This window comes from Neovison vison, chromosome 4, assembly GCF_020171115.1.
Source record: "Neovison vison isolate M4711 chromosome 4, ASM_NN_V1, whole genome shotgun sequence".
Lineage (NCBI taxonomy): Eukaryota > Metazoa > Chordata > Mammalia > Carnivora > Mustelidae > Neogale > Neogale vison.
This window is the reverse complement of record NC_058094.1, coordinates 23,102,581-23,129,868: the sequence shown is the minus strand read 5'-3', so window position 1 is coordinate 23,129,868 and position 27,288 is coordinate 23,102,581. Positions and strand designations below refer to the sequence as shown.

Below are 27,288 nucleotides of genomic sequence, written 5' to 3'. Positions count from 1 at the left end.
AGTTGTTGCTGTGTTATTATTAATATTTTTGTTATGGGGCCTTTTCCTGGCAGACCATATGGCTTCCTCTGCATGGCTTTACCTTTTACCCTAGGAATTCATCTTGTAGCCCCTTCTAACTTGCCATGACCTGTGTCACCTAGATAAAGACCCTAGAAAGCCCTGACTTCTGCTGCAGATTAACACTGCCATCATATTTCACGGAGATTTTATATATCTCTTTCAAAAAATGTACCCATCAAATGCATCCAATTAAAAAACTGTTGAATTCTTTCTAAGGAGGTGCTCAAACTGGGCACACGACTACTTTCAAGATTTGGAAAATCCAAATTAACAGAAAAAATTCTCATCCCTTTAAAAAATTTGGTCTAACATGTATATTCAGTATTAGGTTTTATCCAAATGGATATTTTTCTCTGTATACCAAAAGTCTTCTTCCTGATATTTCTTTGCCATTAGAGCCCTTACACTAAAAGATCATATTTTTGTCCCTATTATTTTCTTAATGTTTTTCCCTCTGTGCAATTCAAGTTTCACAAGTGTGTGACCCAAACTGGTTATTATTTATATTTTAAAATCCTGTTTTTCTTTTCCCTTCCTTTTCTTTACCATCCTTTGCTTCCTCATTTTATAATACAAATGTACATATACATGCATATATACATATAAAAATAAATTTCTAGCCCTGTCCACTGAGAGAGCCAGGAATTAACAACACTCTGAGAACACTGATCACACTAAATACCCACTTCTTGGTTTCTAAATATTCCTCTACACAAAAAGGAACCTGGGTTCTTTGGGAGATCAATGATTTCAGAGATAAGGCAGGGAAAGGACGAAATGAACCTAAAACACCCAATGATAAAAAAGAGTGAAGAAATTTTTACTCAGATCCTACTATGATCCAACATGTTTTGTGCTAAGAACATAGGTAGGCAAGCCCTTAAGGATTTTGTAATTATGATGGAGGATATAGCAAATGAGTAGCCAAAGACTGTACGATAAGGGCAATTCTAGGAGACGCTGGATGATGTGGGACCATGTAGAAAAGAAACGAACCCTGACGTAGGTATATAGGGAAGGCTTCCCAGAGTAAGTGATGTTTCAGCTGAGATACAAATGAAAAAACAAAGGTTAATGGGGAAAGATCTGTAAAGGGGAAGAGTATTCCTGATCGTGGCAATGCTAACCACAAAGCTAGGAGGCAAGAAATGATACAGTTTGGGAACTGAAAAGAAAACTCAGTAAACCCGGCGAAAAGACACATACTAGAGTAGAATGAATGATGGTTACCAGGGGCTGGGGGGTGGGGTGGGGGAGCTAGAAGATGTCGGTCAAGGAATACAAAATGGGAGCCTGCCTCTGCGCTGGCAGGTTGGGCCTGCCATGCCCCTAGGCCCTAACCCTAACCCTAGGTTGGGTTTTTAGGCTTCTATCCCCAGAGGCCACGCCCTCCAGACTGGGGACCCCTGAGCCACACCCCAGGACTCTGCCTTCCACCCAGGAGGAAACCACGCTGTTTGGAGCTGCGTGGAACCCTCCGGGCGGGAGAAACCTGCATGCCCTGCTGAGGCCACCCCCACCTTCAGTGGCCCCTTTGGCCAAAAATTTGATGAGACAATGGATCAAAGTGCTAAACTAATAAATTACAAATCCATATTTAAAACTCAAGTTTTCTTTGTTCTAAGACTGCTCTAAGCAACTGCACTCTGCTACCTCCACCTCAAAAATTAATGGAATATAGAGTATAACATCAGAATACTTTAAAAATAAAGCAGAGGAGGGGCCAGCTATGCTCAGAACAAACTCAGGCAAAGCATGTAATTGAAAAACTGGTATCATTTGGTGGTAAAGGTTAAGATTTATTTTAGGAGGGCTTGTGGGTGGGGGGATGGGGTAAACGCGTGAAGGGCCTTGAGGAGGGCACTTGTAATGAGTACTGGGTGTTATATGCAAGTGATGAGTCACTAAATTCTACCCCTAAAACTAATACTATACCATATGTTAACTAAATTGAGTTTAAATTCAAATAAAATTTAAATAAAATCTTGAAAGAAAAAAAAAGTGAAGAAATGCTCAAAGAATGATGGAAAGATGTCAAAAAGACACAAGAAAGGACTGCCACTGGCCGTATGAGGAAAAGGTTGAGCATCAAAATAATGATAATAATGAAATATAACCTATTAGGTTAAGTTGGAATGTATGAGTCCATACTAATATATCTGCAAGAAAAGCAAAAGGTGTTTCTTAAAATAAAACACCGACAAATAAATGTGGAAGAAAGATAACATTAGATAATTCTCACAATGGCATTTATTCAGGCAGGGGTGGAAGATTGATGAAGCCAGACTAGTGTGTACTCTCAGAATACTTTACTGAAAAATGCTAGCCAATGACAAAGCAGGATGTTGACATTACAATGGGGAAATTTGCCAGATACCACAATGGCCAGATGCTCAAGTTTAATATCACCAGAGATGTGATGGATGGGTATTATGTGCCCCTGATATGATGTACTGCAAAGAACACAGCATCTTTCCCGCAGTGTTTCTGCCAAGAGAGTGTGACCTGAGTCTGGTCATGAGGAAACAACTTAAGAATGTTAAGAATTGTACTCTTTGAGAATTGATCAAGGACATAAAAGAGGAAAGACCATAGAACTCTTCCAGTTTGGAGGAGAACAAAGAGATGTGACAACTCAATGCAGTGAGTGTTCCTGGATTGGATCCTGAACCAGCAAGGCAGAACTTTATTGGGACAATTGCCAAATTTGATTGAATCTGTTAATTGGATGGTAGTGTCATATCAGTTGATTTCCTGATTTGGAGGTTTGTATGATGCTACGTAGCAGAGCATCCTTGACTTCGGGAAATATGCACCAGAGTTTTTAGAATTATTAGGGCTTTGTGGTTTCAATATGCTCTCAGATAGTTTAGAGTACCAGTGTTATACATGGAGATATACTCCGTGTGTGTGTGTGTGTGTGTGTGGTGTGTGTGTGTGTCTCTGTGTGTGATTGTCCTGGAGAGAGAGTGACAATAACAGAGACAGAGACAGACAGAAAGATGATGGAGCAAATGCTTAAATAACAGTTGAGGGATCTGGTTAAAGGAAATATGGAGAGCTTTGTAAGTTTCTTTTAACTCTTCTATCAATTTGAAATTATTATTTTATTGAAGTATAATTAACATACAGTGTTATATTAGTTTTGGGTATATCATATGATTCAGCAATTCTATACATTACTCAGTGCTCATCAGGATAAGTATATTCTTAAGCCTCATCACCTATTTCACCCATCCCCCCAACCACCTCCCCTCTGGTAACCCTCTGTTTGTTCTCTGTATTTTTAAGAGTCTGTTTTGGGGTGTTGTGGTTTTTTTGGGGGGGGGTCTATCTTTTATTTTGTTTGTTCATTTGTTTTGTTTCTTAAGTTCCACATATGGGTGAAATCATATGGTATTTATGTCTCTGACTGACTTATTTCACTTAACATTCTATCCTCTATGTCCATCCATGTTGCTGCACATGGCAAGACTTCATTCTCTCTTACGGCTGAGTACAATTCTATTGTGAATTATATATATATATATATATATATATATCACATCTTCTTTACCCATTTATCTATGGATGGACACAGACTGCTCCCATATCTTGGTTATTGTAAGTAATGCTGCAATTAACATAGGGGTACATATACCTATTTGATTGTTTCCATTTTCTATGGATAAATATCCAGTAGTGGAATTGCTGGATCATATAATAATTCTATTTTTAATTTTTTGAGAAGCTTTCATACTGCTTTCCACAGTAGGTGCACCAGCATGCATTCCCACCAACAGGACATGAGGTTTCCTTTCTCTCCACATCTTCACCAACACTCGTTATTTCTCGTGTTTTTTTATTTTAACCATTCTGACAAGTGTGAAGTAAAACTGAACCACTTTCTTACATTATACCTACAAATAAACTCAAAATGGTTTAAAGACCTAAATGTGAGACTTGAAACCACAAAACTCCTAGAAGAAAATGTAGGCAGTAATTTCTTTAAGATCAGCTGTAGAAACATTTTTCTAAATATATCTCCACAGGCCAGGGAAACCAAAGAAAAACTGAACTACTGAGACTACACCAAAATAAAAATCTTTTGGACAGAAAAGGAAACCATCAACAAAATAAAAAGCCAGCCTACTGAATGGAAGATGATATTTGCAAATGATTACCCAATAAAGGGTTAATATCCAAAATATGTCAAGAACTACACAACTCAACACCAAAATCCCAAATAATCTAATTAAAAAAGAGCAGGGGACCTGAACAGACATGTTTCCAAAGAAGACATACAAATGGCCAACAGACACATAAAAAGATGCTCTATATCACTAATCATCAAGGAAATGTAAATCAAAACCATGAGATATAAATTTGAAATTATTCAAAACAAATTGTTTATTTTCTTACTTCAGATCATTTTTCAGTGTTTTATTTTTAGACCTCTTCTCCTAGCTGTGGTGGAAAATAGGTATGACACTTGAGAATTCTTACAGATACTCTCTCAAACTGAATTTAAATTTGTAATCCACATTTAATGTGGAAACATCCAAGGAAGCATCTTGATCTTTCCTATCTTTCTCTATGGTTCTCTAGATTCCACTAACTTGGGGAAAAGACACTCAACAGATTCTACCAATTCAAGAATAAGATACCTCAAATAGAAGTTTTCCCATGGAGGGAGTTAGGGAATATACAAATTAATAAAAAGTGGAAATCTAGGCACTTTAAGGGTTAATAATTAAGAAGCACTGTACCAGACCTTTAAATTTAGTGTCATTTTAAGAAAAAAGAATGAATAACACATCAAAAGAAAAAGGGAAAAGATTATTTTGTATGTTTAGAGATTTTACATTTTTACTCATTGGTGCATTCACATCTTCTTTCTCTCTGTTCCTGTAGAGAGGGACAGTGGAGTCTCTAATATTCTGATTTATCACATCTAGTAACCACTGTGCACTTAATAAATTTTACACAGTTATATCTTTTCAGTATTCTACTGCAGAGTAAAATGAAAACGTGTGGACTTTGACTCAGACAAGATTTCAAATTCTTGCTCTCATCTGTCTCTAGAAGTTCCTTAAATTGTCTCAATCTTGGTTCTTTGGTAGGGTTGTTGAGAGAATTAAACACATTTAATGAATGATTTGGAGTGAGGGTGGTGGCTGGACCATAATGGACTCAATGGATAGTGGTGATTCTTATTGCTTTTTAACATGTTATCACCTCTGCTCAAGGATGATAGGCACAATGAACTGGAACAAGTGGAAACTGTGTAGTATAGCAACCCCAAAAATCAAGCAGTTGGCTTTAGGGAAGGAAGAAGAGAGAGAATGAGTGTGTTAACAATGGACAAACTTCTCTATTCTATATTCCTTGTTCTCTATCATTGTCTCCATCATTATCATCATCATTAATGACATCCTTATGTCATCCCTAACACTTCTCCCACACTTGCTCTGCACCTGTAACATCTCATGTAATTTTTATCACAACTCTCTACAATGGTGCTTATTATTTTTCCTCACTTACAGAGAGATTAAGTAACTTGTTCAAAATCACTGGCAGAGCTGGGATTCAAACCTAAATAGTCTGACTCCAAAATTGGCCATTTCAGTATATAATACCTTAAAGAGCTCTTCTTAGTGTGTCCTCCAAGATCCATAAGGAAATAAGATAGTTACATCCACATCTTGGATCTCATCTTAATTTTCTGGCTGTAAGATTCTTAAGCTCATTGGAGAATGTTTAAACATGGAGATCAGCAATGGCCTCCCATCAGATAATAAGACCTAATGACCTAAACAGACGCCTGACAGATGTCTGCGGCATGTCAGGGGTACATTCTAAGCAATGTGCAGCTGGCCCTAATATTTGGAAGTAGATTCCAGTATCAAAAGAGCAGAAGTTTTATCTTTTTTCATCAATACCAGGATATGTCCATTATTAAGCATGGTGCCAAACTCAAACAAGGTGGGAGCTAAACAGTTGCCAAATGAGTGAATGAAATCTTCTGCCTCATTTAGTGACACTTATTATGCCTCATAGGACTACTTGAAAATTAAATAAATGTATACATAAGTAGTGCTTAGAAAGCAGTACCTGGCACACAGCACAGAGGCAATAAATGTTGGCTATCATTATTATTATTATTTACCATAAGACTCTAAAGACTTACAAAGGCTAATAATCAGTATAGTCCTCTTCAACAAATGCCTTCTTTACTTCCAAAGGGTAGTTTCCATCATGCTGACTTCTAAAGGATTTGCACCTATTTGAAAATGTTTGTGAACCTCTCTCCATTTTACTAAGCACTGATGTCACACCTACAGGGAAAGACCAATATTAACATAGTTACTTTTGCATTCCCCACTCATCTTAGGAAACTTCTAATCCCTGGCATGTTTCACAAGTAATTATAAGTAGCTTTATAAGTGATATCAATTCCCTTTCACCCTTGGATTCATGTGGTTTCTAAACTTTCCATCTTTCAAGTCTTGGCTGAGAATTTCTGCCAATTACTTTTTTTTTTTTCCCAAAAGGTCTTCATTAATTTCTAATTGCAGACTTTCTTATCTCCACTTCTCTTGTTTAAATAAAATTAGAAATAAAAATGTTTGGGAATTTTGCCATTTTATATTCATCATATTGCCATGGCCTTTCTTCTTTGACTTTAAGAAAGTATTTTCTTAGAGAATTTCTTCCTCCTAACAACGGTTAACCTAACTCCACTAAAGTTCACTCATTCATCCCTTGCATCCTTTCCCCACTTATTTTAAATATGCACCTTTTATCCTACTCAGATAATTTTTTAGCCAAAGATAATTTAAATCATTTCTTCATCTAAGACATCTTCTATTTTCCTTAATTCATATCTAGAGAAATTACAACTATTTTATTCAACCAAAATACTTATCTTCTAATACTTAGATTGTTTTTCCACTTTTGCATGGCTCATATTTCTTAACTTAAAATTTCCATTCTAAAACTTAAAAAGTAATGCATACCTATTACAACAAACTATAACGAACATATATTAAGAAAATTTTTTAATAAAAGAGAATGACAAAGAATGATCTCTACAAACTAGGACAAACACAATGGTATATGCCTCAAAGGGCTGTTATAAGAATGAAATTATAGGGGCGCCTGGGTGGCTCAGTCATTAAGCAGCTGCCCTTGGCTTAGGTCATGATCCCACGGTCCTGGGATCAAGTCCAACATCGAGCCCCGCTTCGAGTCCCGCTTCGAGCCACACTTCGAGCCCCGCGTCGAGTCCCATATAGAGCCCTGCACTGAGCTTCCTGCTCAATGGGAAGCCAGTTTCTCCCGCTCCCACTCCCCTTGCTTGTATTCCCTCTCTCGCTATGTTTCTTCATCAAATAAATAAAACTTTTTTTAAAAAATGAATGATTTTGTACTCTCTAACTATTTCTCTTCTTTGAAGTCTAGTTATATGCAGAAAAATCATTTTGACAAAATGTAAATTTTGGTTTTAATAAAAACTTTCAAAAAAAAAAAAAAGTCTGCATCTATACATATTCCCCAAAGCAGATTCTGCCTGGACAATCAATCATTCAGTCATTACCTATAACTTGACCTTACTTCTTTGGATTCTTACACTCTGTCTAGGCAGTGCTGAAAATATCTAAAACACCACAAACTCATACTTCTTATATCAGTTCTCTCCCAAATTTCAGTCACATTAACTTTTCATGCATTAAGTCTTACTGGAAGTTTAATTTTTTGTGTGTGAATGTACTAGTTTCCAAGATTATAAACTTCTTTTTTTCAAGTACTTGAAAGGTGCATGGGCCCTAGGCCTTATTATACACATTGCATCCAATAAATATGACAGCCCATGAACTCTATGTTGTAAATATTAGAATCTTAATAAATGTACTGTTGATGCATTAATTTTAACAGAAACAACCCTAAACACTCATATTAGAGAGGAATATTTAATCATACACTAGAGTGATAATTCACTCTATCTGTTATAAAGATAACTGTTATAAAGGTATTTCCATTCTTTTTGCATCCATGTTGTATTTCATTCATGCAGTTTTACTTTTGATTTTGTTTTTTCCATGATGTCCTAAGATTCTGTAATACATTTCACTCAGACATGGATCTGAAATCTATTTCAAAAATCCATTTTCACACACTGATACTGGGTCCTATTTCCTCTAAACAGAGTCTCTAGCTTCTATTAAGAAGCTTCTAAGAAGGGACGCCTGGGTGGCGCAGTTGGTTGGACGACTGCCTTCGGCTCAGGGCGTGATCCTGGAGTCCTGGGATCGAGTCCCACATCAGGCTCCCAGCTCCATGGGGAGTCTGCTTCGCTCTCTGACCTTCTCCTCGCTCATTCTCTCTCTCTCAAATAAATAAATAAAATCTTTAAAAAAAAAAAAAAAAAAAAAAAGAAGCTTCTAAGAAAAGGGCGAAAAGTAAGAAAGAGAAAGAAGAAAGGTATGGGGATAGGGAGAAAGTAAGGAAGCAGGAATAGAAGGTAGGGAAGGGGAGAGAAAAAAAGAAGAGAAGAGGGAGGGAAAAGGAAGCTGGGGAAGGAAGGAGGGAAATGACAAAAGGAGAGATAAAGACAATAAACTAATATGTATTAGATATGTATAAGTGTACTATGTCCTAGCAATGTTGTTAAGTACTTTGCCTGCATTACTGAGTTTAATCCTCATGAGGAATGTGTACGATTTACAGCAGTCATGTATATTACCCAGAGTCACACAACCATTAGGTGGTAAATTTAGAATCCAAATCCAGGTCTACTGACTTCACATTACGTATATGATCATTACATTCTTCAATCTTTCCTGAAAAGAATAACTAACTTAAACTTTCTCTTTTATATTATTTCCCTCTAAAAAGAAGGATGCTAACCTCCCAGTACTTACTAAGAAAAGACCATTGTGAAGGGAAAGGGGACAGATGAAGCTGAAGAGGTAGTCAGGAACCAATTCAAGGAGGGCACACATGACAGCTAAGGAGTTTAGACTTCATCCTGTCAGTAATGGAGCATCATTGAGAGATTTTAAACAGAAGCAACATCATGGGATTAGTTACAGAACCATCTCTTTAGTAGAAAGTCCTCTAAAGGGTTGATTAGGATGATACAATCTGAAAACAAAAAGAATAGAGAAAGGCATCTACACTGATCTAAGTAACAAGGTGATAACCATCTCTCTAAGGCCAGTTCAGTGACATGGAGGAAGAGGGTCAAATTTTTGCCAGTAGGAGCAGTGAAATCAGTAGGACTCAATGACTCCTTAGATTTAGAGAGGGAAAGAAAATTAAAAATCATCGGTGACTCATAGATTCCCCACACTGGTGTCCAGATAGGGATGAGGATGCCAACAGCTGAGACAGAGAAATAAGCAAAGAAGCAAACTTGTGCAGAAGACATTCTTTTCTGTCCTCTCACTTTTGCTCATTCACTTCCTTTTGCCATTAATCCCCCAGATATTATCTCCTCTTCCTGAAATCCTACCAAGCATCCTAGGCCCCAGTTCAAATGCCACCTTCTACAAAAGGACTTCCCTTGATTGTACGAGGGAGAAGTGATACTTACCTCCACTGAACTCCTAGTAAGTTTGCTGGTACAATTCACTTAATAAGGAGTACTTTCTGCCTTGTGTGGGGGTTGTCTATGAATCTTCCGATAGTTTACAAAATCCCTTAAAACTGAAACTACATCTGTTCTTTGCATTTTTGGATCCTAGACTTATATGCTTGATAAGTAAATGCATTCAAATAACTTTAAATACAATAAATAAAGCCTGATGTTAGATAGTCTTTGAAGAAGGTGGCATCTACCACAAAACCAGAAGCATCTTGGAAACAGACAATTGTATTGTAAAGCTTTTATATACTATTGCCTCATAAGCCACAATTCAATTTTGTGATTATCTCAAGCTAAGCCCCATTAATATTTGTAAAGGCACTTTGATGTAGATGGTACCTCTTCAACTTTATTTTTCTCTTTATCCAATCCCCCTAGGTATTTATCTTTTAAGGATGGCATCTTAGCAATGAACATGATCTCAGCAGATTTTGTTTATCTAAATGTAGTCATAGCCTCCTTCACTCAGAAGCACAGTTACCTTCTTGCCAACCTCCTATAGGCCCTGCATTTGTATAAAGACATTTCAGTACTTTCATTTTTTTCCCCATCTTTCATCATATGCTGCAGCAAATTCTATCTTCTGCCTAATTTTTTTGAAAAGCTGCTAGCCTGCCAGTTTTGGCAGAGCAAACTAGGAAATAGAGTCTGGCAACAAAAAGGCACGAGGCAGCAGACAAAACTCAAGGTTTGCAAAGAAGTAGTGACGCTCTTCAACCTGTTGTATTGGGTGTGAAATTAGATCCTATCAATGTCATACTCACCCCCAGAGCAAATGTCCTCTTGTGACAACTACATGCTGTGCTTCAAGCCAAATGATAGAATAAAATTTCCGGAAATTATGTTTTTGGAGCAGAATCTCTCCACAAGTATCAACATGTTATTGATTGGCCTTTAGCTACTTCCATAGTGTCTCTGGTAATAAGGGGCCACCATCACCTTAAAAAGCAGATGCTGTAAGATAATTGGAAGTAAAATAAGCATTCACTGGGTTGATGGTAGAAATCTTCCAGGGTAGAGCACAACACAATATAAAATGGGGAAAACAGGCATGAACCACTCAGATGATAATAGCAGGGGATGCAAAAGACCATGATTTTATCTTTTTCCATTCTTCCTTCCCCCTTTCTCCCTCCCTTTTTTTCCCTCCTCAGCCTCACTTACTGATTCCACAGTTGTTTTATTGTACATCTATCAATTCTATACAAGAAACTGTGTTTAGAACTGAAAATCCAGGGGCGCCTGGGTGGCTCAGTGGGTTGGGCTGCTGCCTTCGGCTCAGGTCATGATCTCAGAGTCCTGGGATCGAGCCCCGCATTGGGCTCTCTGCTCAGCAGGGAGCCTGCTTCCCTCTCTCTCTGCCTGCCTCTCTGTCTACTTGTGATTTCTCTCTGTCAAATAAATAAATAAAATCTTTAAAAAAAAAAAAAAAAGAACTGAAAATCCAGTGGTGACCAAGTCAAAAAAGGATGAGGAAGAAGGTGAAAACCATTCTATTCCTTTAGAGATCATAAAGCTGACAGAACTCGTGGAGAGCCTTAAAAAGCTGGGTCACCCTCAGCTGGGCTCTGCAATTAGCAGATGGCACCTATTTACACACATCCCTTAGACTGACGCCCTCTACATATGCATAAAAAGAATTATCCAAGATAAGATAACTCCATTTCAGAAAAAGAAACAAAAAGACCTATGGATAATAACTGCTTCTTCTATGCCTGAGGCTTTTACCTAAAAACCTCATTTTGCGCTTGGAAACAACTGCTCCTTAGAACATTTAGGAAGCTGTGACTCTTGCCAAGAGATTTAATGGGGCTAAATTTCTCTTACAAGAGCTTTAAAGAAGAGATGAATTGACCTTAGAGTGGGCATCAATCATAATGGTTCAGTAAAGTAGGAGGAACGGGGAAGAAACTGACCTCTTCTGCTTGAAACGGAGATGTGGATCTGCAGCATGTATGTAGGGCACGTGTGTGTCATGTGTGCACATACCAGAGGGTCTGCAGCAACATCCTGGGGTTGCATTTATTGGAAAAACAGGTCCGTAATACGTCAATAGTGATCAAAAGGAAAAAGTTTTGAACATTTTCTTTTAAACAAAGTGAAGGAGATGTCTCTATTAGAAGACTTTCAGACTCTGAAGGCCAATGTCATTATGAACGTTTGCAAGAGAAGTATGAAGATGCAATATAATTCCACTCTCAAAAGACCGTACTTTGAACATTGATGTGATATACTACCTATATTTTAAAAACTGCAGTTCAGGGTGGTTAAGTCACTTGTCCAAAGCCACCAGCCAGCTCTTTTGATTCTGGTCTGTTGTTCTTCCCATTGCCACACAATGGTCACCAAACTACTAACTGGGTCTCTGTTTTTGATGATACCCCTCTTCTCCTGTTTTCCTCTCTATGCTTTATTGAAAAAGAAGATCTAATGTGCCCATACTTGCCCTACTTTGAGATGGCTCCACCTATAAAAGAAAAGACATTTTACATATTTTCAGAAGTGGGATGTTAAACTCTTCAACATAAGTCTCAAATCCATCTTCCTCTGAAGAAAAATGTTAATATAAAACCTTCTATGACAGAACAATCCAGAGAAGTCCCCCTGTGTCTTTTCCCAGCTTTGCTTTGGGGAACTTACCAGTATAAGATGTGTGTGTACATGTGCACGTGTGTGTGTGGTGGTGGTTCTTCCACTGGCATATTTTGATTCCATATACCCATATCTGAGATCATTTCCAAGAGCTAGAGATTTATTCCATTTATTCATTCAATCATTCATTCACTTACTAATGCATCCATCCAAAATTTGCTGAGCCCTAACTCAGTGCAGGGGGCTTGATCCCAGCCTGCAGCTCCACCAGCTTCCCTGCGTGTATGTGTTCATGTGGTAGGAACTCCGATTGAGGGGTTTCTTCCTAGAACTTGAAATCCTGTTCCTGCAGTTACACTGAGTGATCTGCTTAACTATGCTTGTCTTAGTGGTGAGATCCACTCCATATGTTGTCATTTAGCAAAGCAGGGAAGCTCTCGGTAAAGTTACCTCATTGGTTTCCCATAGGCAAATGCAGAGTGCCCTGCCCTCCCCTCATGGAGGGCCAGGGCGTGGGGGAGAGCGGTGGAATTTGCTGCAGAGCACGGAAGTGCAATCAGTGTCCGCGTACATGTAACTGAGCCATGAAAATATGATAGGTGCAGAAAATCTAATAAAAAAATCTATGCTTGGTAAGGATTTGGTTAATGAACTCCTCAAACTTGTTCCCATTTGAAATATACACTAGCAAACACTAGAGTGACCGGAAGAACATACCTCCACTTCTTCCCTGACCACTCTACCTCGTGTTGTTGTCCCATCCTCCACCCTCTGACTTTATCACATCATCTGTTTACTTTATACTCGTTCTCATTCTCCAAAATCATCTTTTTCTTCCTTTTCTTTCTTTTTTTAAATCTCTCTTATTCTCCAGAGTTTAGGTTGTTTTAGTATAGAGATTTCACTTGTCTTATTTCTTGTGTTGTCCCCAGCATTAGAACTTCACTAGCACATAGTAGTCAATCAATAAGACTTATTGGATGGATGAATGGATGAGTGAATGCATGAAGGAACTAAAGCCCCCTCTTATTCCTCGACCTCATCTTAACATCTCTAATAACCTATTTTGTTCTTTTACTTCCCACTTGAATTGCTGAGATATTTAGTTGAAACTAAATAATCCAGAAGTTACTTCAGATTCCTCTGGAACTGTATTTTAAATTTGAAATATATATATATATATATATATATACACACACGAATATATATATATACATATATATATCATATGCAATTAAGCCTAATTCATTAATTAATTGAATTATCTAATCTGTAAAACTGCCATCAGCTTATTCTGAACACCTCAAAAAAGGAAGTATTCAATATGAGTAAATAACAAAATTCCAATATACATATGAGAGTCCTACTTTCATTTTTTTATTAGAAATCTTCCCCAATTCTAAATTCTTTCAGGCACCAGGCCAGGGGTTCCTTCTGAATTTGGTTAACTGACTCCATAAACACCTCGTCAGTTTGCTGGCTATTATCTCTTCATAGAAGATTACTATTTCTAAATATTCATCTCTGTAGGTTTGGGTTCCTATTTTATGGTAACAATCAGTTTTCTCTGAAAATAAAGTGTGCATATCGTGCATGTCTTCACTAGCAGGAAAGAAAGGTCCCTAGAAGTAATCTCAGCTTTCTTGAGAAGCAGGGACCACTTCCAAAACAACCACCAAGCACAGAGTCTTTGATCACCAGGCACCTGTTCATTTCCTTTCCCCACAGTCTACATCAAGTCAGCCACAAAGCCCATTATGAATGCAGTTTTGAGTTCGTCTGGATGAAGTGGATAGTAATTAGTTCCTTTTACATTTGGTAATTTTGTTAACACAACTCAGTAGGTGTCTTGTTAATTTGTTCATTACTAGGTGGATGAAAATGTGCATCTCTTCTGTGAATACCAATTATTCCTAAATGAGGTAATTTCACCAAGACAGTGAAATTTCCTCATTCTTCCCTGGTTTAAGAATATCACTGCCAAGAATGAACAATTTGAAACAAAGAAAGCTGTAGGAGGTGGAAATGGTGCTCTTGCATGAAAAAGGGGGATATCCCCTGTTATTTTGCAATATTAAAAGGAAGCCCATTTTCAGGGTGAAGAGGAAGAGAGGAGAAAGAGGCAGAGCATGCCTGTGATCGCAGTGCTGCCTCAGACTCTGTGGCCCTGGATGTTCAGTTGCTCTTTGCAGAAACCAAAGGGACATGTCACTGTGGTGAATGTAGTAGGAGTACATGGTCAGCTCATCATTTCTGGGCCACTCAGTCACACTCCAGTATTCTCGCCATCAGCAAAACAGGAAAATCAGTTACAAGATCTTTAAAGGTGTTTTCAAATCCCATTCCTATCTCCTGCTCAAAAGCTCTTCTTTCTCAATCAAAGTAGTTACATAAGTCACAGTCTTCAGGCAGTTGAATTTGGGGGTGGAGACAGAAACTAGATAATGTCATGGAAATATTATCTATAAGGCCAAAGAGTTGAATAAGTGCATCTCTAGGCTGAATGTGGTAGGGAAGAAAAGGATTCAAACTCCATGAGAACAGAGACTGTTCCTTCTTGCATTTATATACCTGGACATTTCTAGAACACTGCAATAAATGTGAAGATACTCCGTTTCCTGCAAAACAGGTCTTACTGTTTCCCCCTTGTTCATACACATACTCTATGTGTTGAAAGAGAAAGTTGAAGTCTGCCCTTTAGTCAACTGAGTTGATACAAAATGCAAAATGAAAGGGCTGGGCTGCCCTTCCCTGAGAGCCCCAATGTCTTCTACTCTGTCCTTATTTCCAGCCACACAGACAGGCAAACCTATCAGTGAGCTTTGAGGACATCTTTGGGGTGAGCCACTAGAGAAATGGGGAGAGGTAGTGGCCTGGGGAGCTCATGAGCTGCCAACTGCTCATCTCTGTTTCCTTTCACTGCCCCAGCTGCTCTCAAATAACTTCCCCTATATCAACTATGGCATTTTCTCTAACCCCCTTCTCCTTAAGCCAATATCCAAGATACTCTGTTCTTGGGGGACTGAGAGGGGAGTTAAGGTTTATCTCAACATTGTGTTCTTTGTCTTAAGGAGGAAAGAGTATGTCTTACCAGGCTCTCTCATTTCCTTGCTGTTAGAATTATTCTTTAGGCTACCTTCACTTCACTGAAAGAATAGAAAGGGACATCAACAATACAGCCTATTCACCACAGACCGATCACTAAGTGATTAACAGTGTCTGATACACAGTAGCTGCACACTGAATACTGTTATTCTGGTGATTATTAACAGTTAATAATAAAAGCAATAATAACCAGTAATTCTTGGGTGACTAAAGCATTGCCTTAAGTGTTATACATATCTTAACACATTTAATCCTCAAAATAACCGTAAGAAATAGGAAACATTATAGCACTGAGGGATGAGAAAACCGAGGCACATGGAAGTAATGTGTCCAAGATCAAACTACACAAGTGGCAGCATGATGAGTATCTGTTCCCTTTATTGCCACTAACTCCCAGGGAACAGGAGATATGTCCTCTTTGTCCTGGTATCCCCCAAAGTGTCCAGTAAAGAGTCATATATTCTAGCAGTGTGGAGCGGCTATTAAGAACTCAGGACTTTGAGTGAGACTATCTACATTTGAATGCAGACTCCATCACTTGTGGGCTGTGTGTCATTACTTAACACTTTGGAGTGCCGATTTCCTCCCCTTAACGGGGAGATAACCACAGCCGGGTCCTTCAGCATTGCGGAAGACTCACACTTAGCCCAGGGCCGCTCTGCAGTAGTTATTCCGTAGGTGTCAGCTGTCATGTCTCGATGGCCAACCTGGTGCACGGCACAAGAGAGCTCGGTAACTATTTGCTGGGCGAATGAAAGAAGGAGTAAATGAATGAATGAGCATGAAATGCCTGCATTCCGTTGTCTTCTTCCAGGGCCCTGAGCCCCGAGCTCTGCTCACCATCTCTAGTGCTCCCACAGCATGGTTGTCAGCTTATGGATCCTGCTCGTCTGTTCACACCTTAAAAGCAGTAGAGGGAACATTGAGCAGGAGGTGTCTTATTCCACAGGGCACTGCTAAAAGCAGGACTGATACAATCTGCACTTTTTCAGTCTCAAACCTATGGGGAGGCTCCTTGGCTTAAACATGGAATGGGGACACATAAGGGGGAAAAGAGTCCAGATTGAACTCTTTACAATGTCATACACCACAGATGTAGGAAATCTGCTGAGCCCAATGAAACAGGGACACCTGAGTTAAAGACGGGCTCTGGGAGACATCAACTCAGTAAGTTTTCCACACTGGATAGGAGCCAAGTCCATGAGAAATTCTGCTGTCATTTCCTTTCACAGCCACTGGCAAATGAGTGTGAAATCTGGTGAGCTGAAGAGACAGGCATGGTGGCAGAGATTTAACAGCAGAGTTAAGTAGATGAGACAGAAATATGCTTCAGACCCAAGAGACCTGAAATATGCAAGACAGAGAGCAGAGGCCAGTCCACCCAGAGGCTTGAACATTTAGGAACTGCACTCCTTTCCAAGGAGAGAAGTACGTGAACTAAATACAGGAGGATGCAGCTGAGATGGACGCCATGTGAGGGCTGCTGGATCCGTTTCTCCTGGGTCCTTTCTTACTTTACCGTACTGGAAGCCTACATCTGGCCCTGAATATAAACACCACTTCTTCAGAGGAGCACATGTAGAATGTAACAAATTAATGCTAACACATTCATTTAATTTCCATTTATTGACACATTGTTTTTCATTTTGAGTTTTTTTAATCCCCAAAAGGGCTGTTTCATCAGACAGGGAAGAAGACTATCAACAAAGGAGGACGTCTTTATGATGCTTCTTGGTTGACGCAATAGCTCTGCCAAGACCACGAGGAGGCTTTCGTACAGATGGTCTCTGAAACAACGTGGTCCCACCACAGAAGTTGGTTCCCATCCTGCATGGCATCTGGGCCTGAAGGGTAACAATGGGGGGTCTTTGTGGTAGGTGAGAAGATCTCTTTTGCAAACTACCATGTGACACAATCCTAAAGGAAATCATCTGTGCTTACCAGGATTAGAACAAAACTTCAAGGGAACTTGGGTTTCCTTACTGTCGATTTAAAGACCTCCAAAGACAGAAGTCCAGACTCGGAAACAAAACCAACAAAGCCTACTAAAAATTCATAGAGGCTTCTAGCAGGTAAAACCTCTGGGGGTGCTTGCCATCAAACTTATTTGCCATGATTATTAATGCCTAAACCATATAATATCCCATCAGGAAATTGTGTGTTAATTTCCCTAGGTTTTGCAGATGAATAAATTGGTGCATAAAGAAGATGAGTGAGTTTGCCGCAGGCCCTACAGTGAGTCATTGCCAGCCAAGAATTATAACTCTGAGCTCCTGACTTGCCGTCGGAGCTCACACCTCCAGGATCAATCTCCTTAGATCCACCAGACAATGGCTTCAAAAGCTTTTACAGCAATTAAAGGAGGAACACAGTCTCCTATTAGGACACACCTACCCAGTTCCCTTTTGGACCTTGGCACGGTTGCTGCCAGTGAGCAGGGAGCAGAAGACATAATTTAGTGCTTGAAGTCTTCCATGTCCAAGCAGACTTCTTAATGGCAGAAACCACACCTTATAAGGAGAAAAGTCTGGGGATGGGAATTCTCCCTGGCATAGCTTGTAAGGAGGAGAGCATGGGGTGTGGGGGGAGTGAAGAACCAGGCATCTCATTTGTTTGTTCTTGAACTTGAAACTGACATTAACTGAGTTTAACTAGTATTATGCCATAGCACTGTTTCCAAAGTGTTGACCCACGGCTCTGAGAAAATGTCCTTTTCTTGCTTTAAAATACATAACACATATTAAGAAGCACTTGAGATAAAAAGAGTGTTCTGAGTTTTTAGCTTCAAATGATACCCACAGCCAGGGATGTAATGCCAACCACTTTCATACAGGTTTCACTGTGATCTAGACCAGTTGGGTTCTGGTGAAGGCAGGAATGATCACAAAAATATTTCAAATCTAGTATGTGCCTTCACATTTGTTAAAATAAGTGAATATGAAAAACTCAGCTATAAAGCAGAGAGAGAAGACCATGCTAACGGACAGCATATAAACACTACCATGTAGTCCTTTCCTGGACAGTGGTGGGAATTGGGGTGGATGGGGAGGAAGCTACTCCAGAGTTTAAAGGCTAAATCTGTCAAGCTAAATTACTGATACTCTTTTCAGGGAAGAACACTTTGACCATTCCCTCTAACTCATCTTGTCAACCATACCTCCAAGTCAAATGACAAAGCCCATTTGTGGAGCACCTACTCTTCTGGCAAGAGCTATACTATTTAAGTGTTAGAGGGCAGTTCCCACGGTTCTTACTCAACCTTCAACAGATCTGTATGAAGACCTCAGGTGGAAAGCCATTCCCAAAGAGAAAGCCTCAGAGCTTGGACTCAGCTGCAGTGGGCATGCAGTAGTGGGCATTCTATTCTAGGAATAGAAAGGGTTCTTGACCAGTCTGAAGACAGGGTGGTCTCTTCCTAGCAATGTGAATTTGCAAACCTTGCTCTCCCAACTGTCCAGATAGCACTCTAATCTCTGATCATGTTCCTTTAAGCACCAGAGGGGTTTCAGGGAGGGACAGAGACTTCATATCATGCCACAAACAAGGTTGTTTTTTTTCTCTATAAGATCCCACTTCTCTTCACGCCAATACTAACTTACTCTAAGACCTCTAGAAAGCAACTGTCCTTGAGACCATTGTATCAAATTGCCTAGCACTGCCTCGCCTCTGGGATTTTTAAGTGGAACAGCCAAGTTTAAGAGTTTTATTTCAAAAGGATTTAAAAGTACTTACATAACCTGAGATGGGGCGTTTTGATTTGGTATTCACAGGGAATAATTTGGGGGAAGAAATACATGACTCAACTCTGGGTCCGCCCCAGGACCACATCACCCTTTGAGCTTTCTGCAGCAGATGGATGCCTTTCTGCTTCGAGGCCTCAGAACCATCCAGCAAGGCCTCCACAATAATAGCTGGGCAAAACTTTATCAAAGGAAGAAGCAAAAAAGGCCTGACACATGATGCTGCCAGCATTTCAGCAGCCAGGTTAGCTTTGTTCTAATGCCATTCTGTCAGGTTTAACAAGCAGATATTAAGAAAAGTTTATAGAGAATCGAGATGAAAGATTGTCGGTGGAGATGAGAGCTGCCAGCGAGCACCTCGAATCACAGCTGGGTGTAGACTCTGCCGCAACTGGCTGAGAGAAAAAGAGGTTTGATATGGGAGCAGCTGCTTCCAAACCCTGCTAGAAGCAGGGCTTAATCATCTGGCACCCAAGAGTCTGGAGCTCCACCTGGAGAGACACACAACTGAGAGGGATCTGGGTGTGAGCCTCATCATTAGATTAGAAACAAATGATGTACTTGCAAAATTGGGTCCTTCGCTGCTCCTGACCTGGTCTGACATTTCATGTCTGGAATGCTTTTACCGAAGCATGGAAGTTCAGGGGAAGCAAGAAATAAGGAAGAGGTTCAAGAGGGAGATTAGCAGTTTTACTGAAGGGCTTGGGGGTGGACTTGAGAAAGCAGGGGAACTGGAAAATGAAAAAGGCTTGTGTGTTGCCCCAGGAAAGGGGCATTTTAGAATAAGGTGATTATGTCCTGATATACAGGGCAAGCTGATTTGAGCTCTCTTTTATCAATTTTCAGTCATGCTAAATTCTTCCTGAGTCCACACTCCTTTCAACAGAGTGCTTTTTGAAATGTGGATGAGTCAAGATGCCTCAGAAGGACTGTGTCATCAACACAACGAAGGTCAAGTTCTAATCCTTGGGCAATAATGCTGCAACTCACCTATTTGTGCCTCTTTTTACTAAAGCCTATTTCTTCAAGTGAAAATCAATACAAAAATAATTACTATATTAGTTTATTTTTTAAAAAACTCAGTTTTTCAAAATAATGACTCCTCTTCTAAATGTGTAGATGTCACTTTTATTTCAGCCACTTATCTTTTTCAATGAAAGCTGTTAATGCCTTCTTTCTGGGAAAAAAAAATGGAATTATAAATAGCAGCTATTCCATCCAAAATCATTAAAAAACCCTTCCACATATCTGCCAGCAATGATGCAATGATGCTTGCACTAAGTGAGAGATTACCTTCTATCTTGAATTACAAATGTATTTTTCTTTTATTGAGGTGAAATTCACGTAACATAAAATTAACCATTTCAAAGTGGTATTTACTGCATTCACAATATTGTGCAACCACAACTCTATCTAGTTTCAAAAGGTTTTTAATCTCCCAAAAAGGAAACCCTCTCCCCATTAAACTGTTATTCTCCATACTCCCTCCCTCAAACCCTGACATTACTGTATTTTAGAAGACTGTTCATGCATTCTTCGTTGTGGCAGAGTAAGTATTTCTATTCCCATTAGAAAACCAGTCATGTTGGGTTAAGATCTTTCTTAAGATTTGATCACAACGAAGATCTCAGGTCTTGAAACAAATGCTCTCAAAGTTGATGTCTCTGCCACTCCAGGAATGTATTATGCTGTTCCAAGTCTGGACAGTCAGGAGCCAAGCTTTTGACAAGTCTTTAAAACAATTACCATCATTCCTTTGTGTGGGTAGTGGGTTTCTTCAAAACCCAAAGATAAACCTAAAGTTCATTTCACTGAGACTTCTTTGAGATCACCACCTTACAGGTGACTCCCCAGGGTTAAACACTCTTCCGGCCAACAGATTTAAATCGGGTGGACAGACTGAAAATCACAAACCCTGAGCTTCCACTCCTGGCCTCTTCTGCTGCTCTGGGACTCTCACGCATGCACACTGATTTCCATTATAATCCCCCTATTTTTAGTTACCCATAACTTTTAAAGAAGTTTCTCTTGGAAAGTGTGAGGGTTTTCAGCAGTTATTTTTGTGATTCCTGAGAAGGAAGACCTAGCTTTTTCCACCTCAGAAATGCCAATTTTTTTTTCTTTTTACATCTGACTCAAACAGCTGAATTGTAACATGCCCTAATTCCTTCTCACGTGGCTCTTCTTCATTCAAGGAGAACAGTTTTACTGAATCCAAAAGAAAAAAAAAAAAAAACTCATTTAAAAATAATTTTCTCACATGTACAGTGAAAAAAAATTGTCTAATAAGGTTCATTTACATTGTTACCTGAGGCCATGAGAGTTGTGCAAAGCACATTGCATAATTCCTCCAGGCTGTTAGTAGGTGTATTTTTTCCCCATAAGTAGAGAAGAGAGCATTTTCAAAGAGATCAGGATGCCAAAAGAAAAAAAAAAAATCTTATAAAATGCTCATACTGATGCAATGGAGAGTTTTTCTCTGTCCTCTGTATTTGGATTTCTATTTTTAAAACTCAATTTAAAAAAAATCACTGCTGCAAATATCATAAAATATAACAGTACTGATAAGACCTACTGTACACTGAAAAATCCTGGTTATGTGTATTCTATGAAGATGTCTACTTCTGAGTTCTCCCCTTTCCCATTTCAACTTAGAGATTACCAGTATTCCCCTTGAAAAAAGATGCCAGTGAATATTCTTCCCAGGGATGAAGAGAAGACCCTGATGCTTTTGCTAATCGGGAGTTCATTCATTCAACAATTATTTTTAACACTTATTCAATTAGTCCTCTTACATCTCAAAACACTCTGTGGAAAAGCTGTACCTAGCCTTTCCCAAACCAGAAAACACCACCAATACTTTAGCAATAGCAAAAAAGGGATTATTTCATAGGTTTAATGACTGATTAACCCATATTGAGGTCCCAGTAGAACTATGGAACTATATGACTGGTTAATTCATTTGTGCGAAAAATGTAGGACATTTGAAACCCAACATTGCAAGTTCTAGCCCTATTTACACATACCAGTTTTTTTTTTCCATCTTCTTTAACAGAGTCACTGCATGTACCCACAGACCTAATTTCTACTCTGACACTCAGGTGGTCATAGTGCAGTTGTGAGCCTGAGTGGGAAAACAAGCACTGATCCAAGTCTTCACAGATCCATCATGTACTTGTTGGATGGGAGACCCACAGTACTTTCTGATACCAAAGACAGAAATCTTCTTAGCATTAGAGTATTACATAAGGAGAAGAGAAAACTGGAATACAAGAAGACCTACCAAGTAGGTTAGTACTCAAGTATTAACAAAAATCTCTTCACAATGTACAATTCAAAAACTCCAATACCTGCATCAACTCTTATGATATATAATAATCCTAGGGAGGTCACAGTAGGCATTATTATCCTCAGTTTTACTGGGGAAAGATTTAAATGATCTTCCCCTGCCCTAATAATTCACAGAGGTGATACAAGGCAGAGCATAAAGTTGAATCCAAATCTTCTGAGTGTCAATATTTGCGTTCTTTACCTACATCCTCATCTCTTGCATTTACAAAATAATGTCAAATCACTCATTCCATTCATTCCATAAACATTTATTGAGCAGCCATGAATATTCGCAGTGCTGTGCTAGGCAACGTGATTCCATGAGAAGCAAGTGAGACGAAGTCCTTAACTCAAGGTGCATGTGTCAAGTACACAAAAAAACCCAGAGAAGAGCATCATGATTACCACAGAAGCCCAAAATTCAGTGTTGGATCAGAGAAGGGAAAGACCATGACCATGAGGAGAACATCTCAGGGGAAACTGATCAGATCTGCTGAATCTCTATGGGGAAGTGAAGATAAAAGAGAAGGATGCATCAAAGATGCAGTGACAGGAAAATAAAGAGCAGATTCAGGGTCAGTGTGAGATGCTATTGCTTGTGAAAACAGTAACTGCTATGAGTGTCTGGCTCTCTGCTGATCTCTCGAAACTTCTCCAACAGTGCTCACTTTCTCCTGAAGCAAAGCAAGGTTGTATCATCTCTAAATCAGCCTTTTGAAGTATCTTCACCCTTAAATATTAGTGTATTTCTCCCAGAACTGATTGCTCACAATTGAAAATTTGGTGTTTTCTTGGTGTGTTTAAGTGTGATGTGTGTGAAGCAGGGAATCCAGGAGCATTCATGTTGTTACCTGATAGTTAACATATTAAATGTGCAAAATACATATAGGGACTTAGCAGGGTAAAGACAGAGACAAGATTGTGTTTTCTCCATGTAAGGGAGGAGCAGAGTAGAGACAACACTGCCTGTCTCTTCTCTAGACAGTTTTGGCAACTGACAGACCATCCTCAAGAACTTTTATCATGGGATGAGAATAAATGCATGACTACATCACCAAATCATGTGGTGACAGCCATCCTGCAATGTGACACACCTGCTTGAACATGCCAGGTATAGATCCTGGGATGGAAGGAAGAGCCGATCTGGAAACCTTGACTTGGAAGTATGACGTGCAAAATCTCGCAGTCAGCGTGAGGACAGAAGGAGACAGGGACACACACGGAACCAAGAGGACCTGTCAGAGCCCCCAGTGTGAGTGAAGGCCCATCCTGAGAGGAGACTAAGGCCCCTAGGGATGCCCCTGTAGTTTTGTATGTCTTTAAGGTCATTCAGTCATATCAACTTTCATCCATTTTTCCTTCTTTACCCCCTTCCTTCTCCTCTTGTTTTGATATAGTTATTGTTCACAAAGTAGACATGTAAGATCGCTGGACACGGAATCTTCTTTCTAGAAGTCCAATGCGCTATCCATTGCGCCACAGAGCCCGGAATCTTCTTTCTAAACAAGAATCCAATTGCAAATACAAAGAATATTTCTTAGTTCAAAGAAAACTTCCTCTCTTTTCCCTTCACCTAAAAAGCATAAAGTTTTTGCCCAGTGTGTTCTTTCAGGGTGAACTTTGATGAGATTTCATCAAAAGGGGAATACTATTGCCAATCAACCTGAAAATCAGCACCTCATTGCGGTCAGCAAAAGCCGAGGTCGCGGAGCTTGTAACAGTGGACGGGATGGCCAAACCGCGGAAGCACTGATTTAGGAGGAGCAAAAGAAAGGGTTTTTCCTCCAAGTTTCCAGATTGCAGCCTAACCAGCCTGCCTGCTGTTCATCTGCCACACCCACTCTGAAGGAGCACATGTAAACACACACAGGCAGAGTCCTGAGAAAACCATAACACAGGAGTCATTTAGCAGGAAGGCAGCCCTTGTCCGGGACCCTCGTGCCTCACTCAGATACCCATTTCCAGAGAGAGAGAGAGACTGGAAGAGTTTGACAGCATCAGCCAATCCCCCAGGACATTCCATGGGGTGGCAGGTTCCACAGGGTGTCTGTTGGCACACTGGAGTCCCTGAGCTAACACGAAATGTAGCTAGAAATAGCTGAAATTATTATTTTGATAAATAGTATTTCTAAATGTTAAAACTGGAAAGGAAGGAGTTATTTTAGGTTCTCTTTGGATGTGTACCCCAATTATGGTCATCGTGTTTAATATGATGGTAAGGGGTGGAGGGGCACCCAAATCTTTGAAAAGTTTTTTTTAAAGCAGGAAACATATGATTTTCTTGACTCATCTCTATTTTTAAACCCCAAAGTACACATTACCCATTTGCTGCAAAGATGAATCACTGTGGACATTTCATTTTCAATGAAAGTTCCTGTATCTAAGACAGGATTGGATCATCATCAGAGATAGCACAGTGCTCACAAGCAAAATAAATACCCAAATATAAAAAGGGAAGCAAAATGTATTTATAAAACTTGAAAGAGAGGTTTTACTAGTCTTTAGAAAAGAAAGAGAAAAACAAAAGTAGGAAAGAATGAAAAAAAAGAGAGAAAATAATTTCCTTTTCTGTCTAGACATCAGCAAGTATGCTGAGAACCTATTAAGTATTCAGTATGGCTTTGTTGCCAGAGAGAGCTGAGTTCATACCTTGGCCCTGAGATCTACCAGTTATGTGACCTTGGGCAAATTACTTCTTCTCACTGAACCGTACTTTCCCCACCTGGGAGATGGGGCAATGATATTGCTTATCCCTTTAATGAGGCTTATTTGAGATCATATTAGAATATAAGCCCAAGGAGAACAAGGTCTCTTGTCCATTGCAGACTCCTCAGCACCAAGAACCAGACTTGACACATAATAAGCATGATAACTGATACTCAGCAGACATTTACATTTGCCAGAGCCTGTTCTAAATGTTTTATACATTTCAACCCAAGAAACCCTCACAACCCACGGGATGGGTGATATTATTGTCCCATTTTACAGGCAAGGAAACTAAGCACTGAGAGATGATTAACTAAATTACCTACGGTCACACTAAACAGTTGAGCCAGGATTGGAATGCTGCCTCTCAAGTATTATATGAGAAGTAGACACTCAATAAATATTTGTAGAATGAATTGATGAAATGGCATATGCAAAGTACTTGGAAAAGTTCAGCCACAATGCTGGCACTCAAAAAATACTAGTTGACTTTCCTTTTATCTTTGTCTTCGCGTTTGGAAGAACAGAAGACGTATTATTGTGTGTGATTTCTGCCTCAGAGACTTGCCATCTTGTTGATGAAATATGAACAAAAAGGATAACTAGACAATTATATAGGAAAACATTTTAAGTTAAATTGTTTAGCATAGACCAATGGTCTCAACTGACAGCCATTTTGCTACCCTAGAATATTCTGATTGTCACAACTAGGGCGGGGTGGGGTGGGGTGGGGGGGCACAGAGTGGGGCAAGGGGTGTGCTACTGGCATCTAGTGGATAGAAGCCAGAGGTACAGCTAAACAGCCGTCAAAGACAGACCGGCCCCCTTAACAATGAATCATCCGGACCAGGTATCAACACAACAGAACTTGAGAAACCCTAGCTTAGTCTACAAGGGCTATGGTAAAGTTTTCATTTCAAAGTGAAAAGAGAAATGTCCAGAAGCTAGAAGAGTTAGAGCAGACTTTGCTGATATGGTAAGACTTTGTAGTGTAGTATGACTTAAATAGATGTGGAAAGGCATGCCAGGGGAGGAAGCAAAGCTCCAGCGTCTTTTAGCCGTGTTTCTATGCACTAGTAAATATCTACACATAATACATTGCCATTCGGATCAAGACCAAGATGAACTGGTTAATCTTAGCATTAGTCAGAAAGGTTTGGCCTGTTTTCACACTTAGAAAAACAGCGATCAAAACCAGAAATTACTAGCATTACAAATGAATGGGTGACATTTTTATAAGCCCAATTAATAAGAAGATACTTCCTTTATTCTTTTTATTCACAGGTTTGACAAGAGGCTTAACCAGGCACAGTGTAGGTACTGATACGTATGTCTTCTCTACTTCGAGTAAATCACTTAGCAAGGATTCCAGCTGGATCCTGAGATGAGATTTAGACATGCCAGATCATGTGTACTCAACAGACAGGGCTGATCACAATACTAACCTTTCCTAAAAACGTCTTTACATGTGTTCCCCAGGATTCTTCTTAAAAAGGGTGTGTACTAAAGGAGTCTGACCTGACCATCTTGACCCAGAAACAAAGCTTCAGTCTTTGAAAGGCAATGGTGTGTGTTAATGTCCACAATACCTTGCTATCAAATCCAGCCAAAACAAACCCCGTGAAATCACATGTCAATCGTAAATATGGTACCTAGATACATTACCTAGATATGGTAAAGTTAAGAGTACAAGTTCTGGGATCGGGTGCCCAGATTATATTCCAGCACTGCCACCTATTAGCTATGTAAACTTGGACAAGTTACTTAACCTTGCTGAGTCTTCATCATGAAATCTGGCTAATAGCATATAATAATACAATGTAGATTGACACGAGGATGAATTAATTAATTGACGTAAGAGGCTAATTTACCGTGCTTGACATATGATAAGCACTCAGTAAAGACCAGCTAATTTTTGTTGTTCAGGAAAAAGAGTACATTATCTGATGTACTAACATTTCTGTAAAGTATCTCGGCCTAACCTGTACTGACTGAGCTTTCCTCCAATAGGCAGTGACACAAAAGATAATACATAGTTCTTGCTTATCCCACCACTGGTCACTTCCTCGGTCCATTTGGGATGTCTCACAATCCACAAAGGGACTTCTCAGGAAGGTTATGTAC

The 27,288-nt window shown here is 39.5% G+C and overlaps 1 long non-coding RNA gene across 2 annotated transcripts in view; it reads right to left on the bottom strand.

Annotated features, from left to right (window-relative positions):
- Positions 1-17,034: 17,034 nt before the first annotated feature.
- The window catches only part of LOC122904357, a 107,252-nt gene continuing 96,998 nt past the window's right edge, over positions 17,035-27,288 (bottom strand). Inside the window, exon 3 of one of the 2 annotated variants that reach the window (XR_006384195.1) lies at positions 17,035-17,232. This is a non-coding gene — a long non-coding RNA (uncharacterized LOC122904357). Of the gene's footprint in view, positions 17,233-22,740; positions 23,958-27,288 lie in introns of those variants that run through there. The other variant, XR_006384194.1, reaches the window with a different exon arrangement.